A 9,055-nucleotide genomic window follows, 5' to 3' on the forward strand; every position below is an offset into this window, starting at 1 on the left:
TCTCTGGTCTCATTGATGTGGAACAAAGGAAAGGGGCTTCTCAGTGCTGCTCCCAGATTTGAACTTCTTCCCGGAGAGGTCATGATCCTGCTCTCCTTTTGGCAACAGGTGAAAACATTCTGTGTTGTCAGGCATTTTCAAACTGCAAAGTTAAAATAATACACAATCTCTTTTCGAACAATTCCACACCTCAAAGCAAATCTTTCCATTCCCCACTACTTATACACGCTTCAAGCAGGAGATTCAGAAGACTTAGAGAGGAAGGGGGAGGAAGTATGGAGACTAGGCCATAAGACTCTCCCTTTAGTGCCTTCCTCTCTTTAGGAGTGATGGAGTCAGGAAAGGGAGTGGAAGAAATATGGCAGCACTGTCTGAGCTTGGTTCACCTCCATATGTTGCACTATAATATATTATAATTATAATAATATTTATTTGTATACCGCCTGTGCGACCATCCGGGCGGTGACAACAGTGATTATAACAGATGTAAAATATAATTTAAAAACATTAAATCCCTCCTCCTTTATAAAAGTATTAAAAATATGCAGATTTAAAAACACATATCAAAACATAAATATGTTAACAAACTAAACCCTGTGTCCTCTGGGATCCTAACCATACTGAGATGGGGCCACGAGAGGAAGGGGATCAGGGAGGCAGGCCGGGATTGGTTTTATCTGAAAGGGCTGCCGGAAGAGATCCGTCTTGACAGCTTTTTTAAAGCTGTCTATGATTTCAACTGACGGTCTATTTGGCAGTCATTCCTGAGTTTGGGGGCGACGCAGAAAGACCTTGGGAGGTGCCTCAAGCCTAATTTTAGATGCTGCAGTATGTTCCTCCCAGGGACCGGAGGGAGCGGCGGGGGGAGGATTGTACGGGAGGATGGCGGGTCCCTGAGATAGCTGGGACCCAGCCATTAGGGCTAAAGTATATACAAACACCTTGTCTGGGCCCGGAAGCTATAGGCAGCCATTGGGGGACCTCAGAACCGGAGTAATGTGGTCCTTAGATTGTCCAGAAATAAGCCTTGGCTGCCATTATTTGTACCTAGCTGAAGCTTCCGAGAGCCAAGCACAAGGGTAGCCCAAAGTAGAGTGGCATTACAGAAGTAAGGGTGGGTTACCAGTGCGTGCACAACAGTTTCGAGGTCTTAATTTCAGAAAAGTGCGAGCTGGGCGTATCAGCCGAAGCTGATAGCAGGCGTCTGACCGTCGCTTACCTGATTTGTCATCAGGAGCGACGAGTCGAGGGCACCCCCAGACTGCTTACAAGTCACTGGGGGGAGGTGACCCATCAGGACTGGAGGTTGCAACCCGAATTCTTGGTTCGGGGCGCTACGTGATCACCTCCGTCTATCTGGATTCGTTTCAATCTGTTTTTCTCATCCAGCCCATTACCGCTGAAGATCATTCATGGGAGAGGAGAGGCCATTTGGAATTCTAGGCCGACGAACGAGAAGTGAAATAGATTTGGGTGTCATCAGCGTACTGATAACACCGGCCCATACTCGCTATTATCTCACCCCGCGTTCATATAGATGTTGAATAACACGGGGACAAGATAGCCCCGGGCCCCCAAGTGAGGTTCCTCTATGGAGCTTACAGTCCCCGAGCAGCACCCTCTGGACGTGGCCGAGGGAAGGATCGGACCACTGCAACTGAGCCCCGATCAACCCCTTCGGGGGGGTCCAGAGGTGCCGTGATCTTAGTATCGAAAGCGCTGAGAGGTCTGGAGCAAAACAGGGTTCCCCCCTGTCGATTCTTCAGCGCGATCGTCGGTCAAGGCAACATGGCAGTTCTCAACCCAAAGCCTGTCCTTAAGCCGGTTTTGAATGGGTTCTAGATAATCAGCTCATCACGACAGCTTGGAGCTGAAGAGCAACGCCCTCTCAACCCCCTTTGCTCAAAAAGCAGCAGTGACACGGCTATAATTTCTCATATCCAGGGGGTTTCCAGGAAGGTTTTTTCAGAAGTGGCTAACAGCGTTCCTTTAGGACAAGATGGAACATGCCTTCCCTAAGGACGCATTGTGATTATCTGTGAGGAGTTCTCATCATGCATCCCCCCCGGGCACGGCCAGCCTGATGTGCAAGGGCGAGAGGCAGTTGTTTCCTCACCTTCCAGCAGCGTCACGTCTCTGTACTCACAGATGCCACTGATCCAGTTATCTAATTGCATCACCTCAGCCAGCTCTGCAATTGGCCATGAGTCTCCAGAACTGTAATTTTAAAAAATCTGGAGGCTTGACAAGCTGGGAAACGTTGGATGAAGAAGGCTTCGTTTAATTTCTTCTAGGATCCTTTTGGAGCAAGTCCCTACTCAGAGCTGTCCAGGGTCTGAATTCTTGCCTGTCACCGTTGATTGTAACTTAAGTATACAGTGGTACCCCGGGTTACGAAATTAATTGTTCCGCGGCGCCCTTCGACCGAAATCTTCTTAACCCGGAAAAAAGCCTAGGCGCTAGCGCTGGAAGCCGCGGATTTGGTGCGAAAAAGCACCAAAAATTTTTTGTTAAGCCGGAAAAAAAACGTAACCCAGAACAGTTTTTTCCTTGTATTTTTTCGTTCTCCGGAATTTCTTAACGCGGTGCTTTCGTATCCGGTGGTCGTGGGTACCACTGTATGTGCTTTCAGGGCTGCAGAAATGAAGCGTTTGACACCACTTTACTGCCATGGCTTATGTATGCAATTATGGGATTTTGTAGTTGGTGGGGCACCAGAGCTCTTGTCAGGAGGGCACTCTCTCACAAAATAAAATCCCAGAATTTCATAGCATTGAGCCATGGTCAGTTTTAGTTTAAGCTGGTGGGTCAACTGCTTTTGTTTTCAGAGTGTGGCTAGCAGCTGAATTCACCTGCTGGACTTTGGGACATTTGAAGTTCAGAGGGTTTTTAAGCAAAGAATACAGAGTTTGTCATTGTCTCTTCTAATATAGCCTATAAACCTAGTATTCCTTGGGTGGTCTCCATTCCAAATGTTGGACCAGCAGCGTACTTGTACTAGATCAAACAGTTGCGTAACTTCTGCCTTTCTTTTTCCTCCCACCCTGCATATTCAGGGTTCTCTTGGTTATCCCCCGAGGTCTTGTTTGTAGTCCAGCATGGATATGTCAAGATTTTCGTATCCAAATCATATCTACATGGAAAAATAATCCATTGTTTGATATACATGTCTTACTCGTCATATCCTTAGATGACTCAGTGAGTAAATGGGTGATGACAGAGGACAGAGAGGCTAAGGATGTAAAATAATGAGGGAATTTGTGGACGATGGATCACAATTCTGATGATAGTCCTTTTAAATACTGGAAAGGAACCCGAATCACTGTAGCTAGAACACAGTGCACAGTTTTGACTGTGAGGGATGCGTCAAAGTATTCTGGCCAGGTAGGGAAGGCAGACAGCCACTGGTCAGAAGAGGAGGTTGCCAGCTGCAAGAGGATACCCTCCATCCATTCTGAACGAGAACAAAACAGAAAGTGCAGGCTTATGACGAACATCTTCAATTTTTTTCTCCAGTACGGTTTTTTTAAAACTTTGCTGATGGAAGACCAGTGGGGTTTGAAAGCTTGTGCAAATGGTATATTGTGCATTTTTGGTGGGCCCAATAAAGTATCACGTTTGGTGGATTTGGGGTGTTATTTGGATATGCTCCATATTTGGTATAGCTATGTAAGTGGTCCCATCCCCTGAACAGCCAGCCCAGGTAAGTGGTTCTGTTCGATGGCAAGTTGAGGCAAAGGGGATACATTTCATTCTCCTTTCCCACCAGTTAAGTGAAGCAACATCAACTAGCAGGATCTGACCATTAACTGGGGAGTTGGTAGTTAGTCTCTTAACTGTAGAGCAGATAACATCCTCCTGGCCCCCAACCGCACCTGGAGCAGACTTCCTTCACCCAATCCAACTTCTTGACTATCATGGTGAGCTTGGAGGTGAACAGACAGGGACGTTATAAGTTATTATATGTACTAAATGTCATGTAGTATATAAGTGGTTATTTAAAGTTTCTGCATTCCTTCATATGGAACAAAGGTCTTTTTATGTACATGGCATAGAAGGTAGCATATCTTCAAATCAAAAATATTTTTTAACTTTTATTTATTTATTTATTATTAGTTACTTTATTCTGTCTTCCTCAGTGGCTCGGTGGCATTTGCGTAGCTTTCCACTCTTACTTAAACCTCACAAAACTTATAAGGGAGCCGGCTGGAATGTACTGGCCAAAGAGTACCATTGAGTACCATAGTACAGGTGGGGGTCTCTCTAACAAAAGTGTTTGGGACCAGAGGGTGTGGGAGTTTGGGTGTTTTTTTCCGAGGTTGGTATTTCCCGTTTTTTGACATATGGATGCTTGGGTGGATCCAAGTCAAACTCAAAAGTTGCAGGTACGTGTCATATACACCTTCGACACTGTCTAAAGGTTATTTGAGAAAAACATTCGTGATAATGGTTTGTCATGGGAATAAACAGTTTGTGACACTGAACCATCAGATAACCAAGTGTTACCATCTCACCAGAAATTGGACAATTTTAGATTTTGGAGTATTTCAGTTTCAGAATTCTGAATAAGGGGACATGTTAAGTGGGGAGTTGAACCTGGATCTTCCCCAAGCATTAGCAATTACATTCACACACTCGTCTTCTTGATGTCCAGTATTTGGGGGTGTAGTTTCCCAAGTCAGCTCAGGATTTATCTGTGTATTCTTATTCCCCATACTCCTCCCCTCTGGCACCAAACCTCAATAACCTCTTCATGCCCCATGAATCTTCATGTTCCTTAGGTGTTATTGAGGGGTTAAGCATGGGTAGTACAACTGTGTAGAATATTGATGCCACTCTCCGCCTAGAACCAGAATAGGTGGTACGATGGGCGGATGTAGGTGCCTTCAGAGGTCCCATAGAAAGGCCACTGTGGTGAGGTGGCACTACAGTGAGAAGTCCTTTTACTTTCCAGAAGCTGATTGGGCCCCCCAAACCGTTCATACATATGAACAGATAGGATAGAAGGATATAGTCCAGGGGTCAAGAGCGCTGTAGTGCCTTCACTTCCAAGCATCTTTCAACGAGGATGTGTCTGACAGGAGAGCCTGGCAAAGGATGGATTCCAGGGAGAATGTGGATTTCTCGAGAGCCAGAAAGAAAATTCGACACTTAAAGGATACAAGCGAGGGACATGAGCCAAGAGCCGGACCCAGCAGCCAGCAGCAGTGCACGCTTGTAGCTCAAACAGTTGTATAACGGGGAGTGGGTGGCAGATGGCTACATAGCGGTTCGAATTGTCGCATGTGGAGGCCAAGAGGGAAGTTATTCCGTTGGTGCAGAGACCCAAAGAAATACATCTGAGTGAGACATCCATTATGGGAGATGGTGTTGGTTGGGATACAATTCTGGAGAGAGGAGACAGACCCAGAAGGATGAATCCAGCAAAGTTGGTATGATTCTCTTGCTCTTCTCTTTCCATGCTCAGCTCAGGATCTGAATGAAATGAATGTGAAAATATTCTTCTTTGAAGTAGTCTTGAATTTCATCTAGATGTAAAAACATAAATCAGCTGGAGGGATGGACAAATATTGAGACAGGACAGAGGCTGCCACGGGTTGTTTCAGGTCTTGGAAGTATCCAAATAATGTGCATTTCACCAAGAAACAAATTCATTAATTTATACCTGAAAAAATCAAAACTTGCATAGATCTCTACAAATTTATTCCTAAAGGAGGAAATGCTTGTAATAAGGAAAGTTTTGTGATAAGCACCTGACATCCTATTTCTGCTTCTTCAGCACAATCTCCAAAATGACAATCCTCAGTCCATAGCATGGTAGGCCTTGGCAGCTGAAGTGGTGTTCAAGTTGGTCATTTCTGCAGTGTGGATGTAGCCTAACAGGACTGTACTTAATCAAGGCCACCCAATGATTATTTTTTCAATGATTGGATGACAGAATGGGGGCATACTTATCAGTTTTGCAGACAACACCAATTGGGACGGTAGCTAACACCCAGGATCAAAATTCAAAATGACTGAATAGACTAGAAAGCTGGGCCAAAGCTACCAAAATGAACTTCAACAGAAAAATGTAGGTACTGCACTTAGGGAATAAAAATGAAATGCAGATATAGTATTGAGGGACACCTGATGAAAGAAACTGTGTGAAAAGGATCTAGGAGTCCAACAGACAAGTATAACAGAGTCAACAGTGCGACGTAGCTGCTAAAAGGCCAATGCAATTTTAGGGCGCATCAGTTAAAAGTACAGTGTCTAGTCAAGGGAACTAGTAGTGCCACTCTATTCTGCTCTGGTCAGGCCCCACTGGAATAATTTGTCCAGTCTGGGCACCATAATTTAAAAGGTGGGGAGAAACTGGAGCGTGTCCAAAGGACAGCGACTAAAATAGTGAAGGGTCTGGAAACCATGAAACCCTATGAGGAACACTTAGGGAGCTGGGGATGTACAGCCTGGAGAAGAGAAGATTAAGATGGTGTATGATAGCCTGTTTAAATATTTGAAGGGGTGTCATATTGAGGAGGGCAAGCTGTTTTCTTTGCTCCAGAGACTAAGACTGGAGCAATGGATGCAAGCTACAGAAAAAGAGATTCCACCTCAACATTAGGAGGAACTTCCTGACCTTAAGGCTGATTGGACAGTGGAACACACTCCTTCCTTGGAGATTTTAGGGATTCCTTCCTTAGAGGTCTTTTTAACAGAGGCTGGATGGCCATCTGTGGGGATGCTTTATTTAGATTTCCTGCATGGCAGGGGGTTGGACTGGATGGCCCTTCGTTCTCTTTCCAACTATGACTCTAAGAATCCGTAGGGATGGGGTCATGGAGATGGCAGCCTATCTAATAAAAGGGTTGTGTGGTTATTCTAACTGTTTATTCTTGAATATTCATTTTAAAAACAATGCACTGAATTTCTGGCAGACTATAATAAAGTGGATCTCCTTGCACAAAGAAATGCAGATGAAGACAAAGTCCTGTTATAGACTGCCAAAATAAGCTGCTTCGGGTCTCTTTGGAGGTATGGCCTAGTTTATGATGCATGCGATGCACGCATCCTAAGAATCTGGAAGCTGCACCAAAGCTGCACTCCAGTGCTTCAGAATGGAGTGTGGCTTTGGCACGACCTCCAGACTCTTAGGACCCATGCATCATTTAAATAGCATACCTCCAACAAGACCCGAAGCAGCTTTATTTTGGCAGTCTGTAACAGGCCAAAGACTTGTCTAAATCTCCAAACAAAGGAGGAGGGGTGGGTTTTTTCTGATGTTTTTATCTAATGCTTTATTTCTTGAGCCTGTCTGACCATCACTTTAGGTAACACAAGGCACCATTCCCTTTCAAGATCTTGGGGATAAAAGAAGTGGCAACTATTAACATAGTGGAATATACAAGGACTCAAACCCAGATTTTTTTTTTAAATCAGGTCTTGGCCATGGATGTATGATCTTGCCAGCGTTACCTTCTAACCACTACAAATTAAAAAAAAATCCTTTCAAGGTCTTTCCTTCCCAAATATGATTAAATTTACACATATGGGTAAACCCCTATCAGAAATGAACTGAACTAAAATTGTCATACTTGCCTAATAGACAGCACAATTGTGATCTTTCAAAAAGAAAGAAACAACTACACACATATTCCCCCCAGTGGTATCTCATGGTTTCTTAGTACTGTGCATGCTATACCTGTTTGAGAACCTGGGTCCATCATCTCGGATAGCTCCTTTCAGGTTCAAGCGAAGTTTGAATGGAGATGGACACCATCAGTTGGCACTGCTCCCCCTGGGCATCTTCCTTTCACCCATATGGATTCTGAGGCCACCAGCTGAGGCTGCTTCAGGCTGGAAAAGAATGTGGAGGAAAGAAAGCTCAGGGTAATGTGCAGCCTGAAGTTGCATCTACACTGTTTGATACTGCTTTAGCTGTCATGGCTCCTAGCTGTGGAATGCTGGGATTTCTAATGTTGTCCAATATTTAGCCTTCTCTTACAGTGAGCTTGGTGCCCCCAACAAACTACAAATCCCACAATTCTATTGGATGAAGCCATGACAGTTCGAGTGGTGTCAAGCTGCTTTCAGTTTGCAGTGTGGCACCAGCCTGAGACACACACATGAAAAACTAAACTGCAAAGAATGAAATGCTAAAGTGGAGGGAAATGCCCTTTGTCGAAAAAATAAAGCTTAAAACTCTACTGTACCTCTAAGTGGAGCAGCAAGGCTTTGGCATCAGCCCTGAGAACAGGCTCCTTTTGCTGGGGATGATCATTAGCTCTGAGAAAAAGATGCATTGCTTTGCAGAGCGCAGAAGCAAATGCTTCCAACAAACAGCAAAGAGGAGAGTTTTGTTGTAATGTGATGGGAAGAATTTCAGGGTGGTTTCTTGAAGAGGGGCATACCAGAAGACAGTGGCTCTCCAGGGAACAAGATAATCAAAGATGGAAGCCATCCTAGAGGATTTGGAGCATGAAGGCCCCAGAACAATTATACAACCAGCAGGAGACTTTCCCAAGCCAACCTCTCTGAAGCTGCGAGGAGAAAGCAATTAAACCCAAGAACAAAAGTTCTCTTTTGGATTATTCCAAAGATCACATGGATGGTGAGATTAGGCATTGCCCTTTTTTCACCCAAAAACCTTAAAGCCAAACTAAGATGAGCCAGGCTTGAGAGAGAATGGAAAAGAAAAGTCCAAACCAATCCATGTGTTCCCATTTTCCTGCTCAAGACTGGAATTTCAAATTCAAACCAATTGTCTGACTATGAATTGTATACTAAGATCTTGAGAGTATTAATACCCAGAGCATAGTAACTATTGAATTTGCCAAATGGCACATAAGAGAATGAAATAGTAAGATGCTATTTAACAGGTATCAAATATTTATTTGCCACAATTGTATCATCCACAGCCTGAAAGATTTATGTGGGTTTTTTAAATTACAACTCCCAGAATTTCCCAGGAATTCACTGGATAGTGGATTCTGGGAACTATAGGCCCCCAAAGTGACTTTACCAAACCCCACCCTTACTCTGAGTTGACCTGAATCCTAATGCTGACCTCAAG

The 9,055-nt window shown here is 44.3% G+C and overlaps 1 pseudogene; it reads right to left on the bottom strand.

Moving 5' to 3' along the window:
• Window positions 1-4,704: 4,704 nt before the first annotated feature.
• Window positions 4,705-8,285, bottom strand: LOC121920496 (annotated as a pseudogene).
• Between the last annotated feature and the right edge of the window lie 770 nt (window positions 8,286-9,055).

The sequence above is a fragment of the Sceloporus undulatus genome, chromosome 2 (assembly GCF_019175285.1).
Source record: "Sceloporus undulatus isolate JIND9_A2432 ecotype Alabama chromosome 2, SceUnd_v1.1, whole genome shotgun sequence".
Lineage (NCBI taxonomy): Eukaryota > Metazoa > Chordata > Lepidosauria > Squamata > Phrynosomatidae > Sceloporus > Sceloporus undulatus.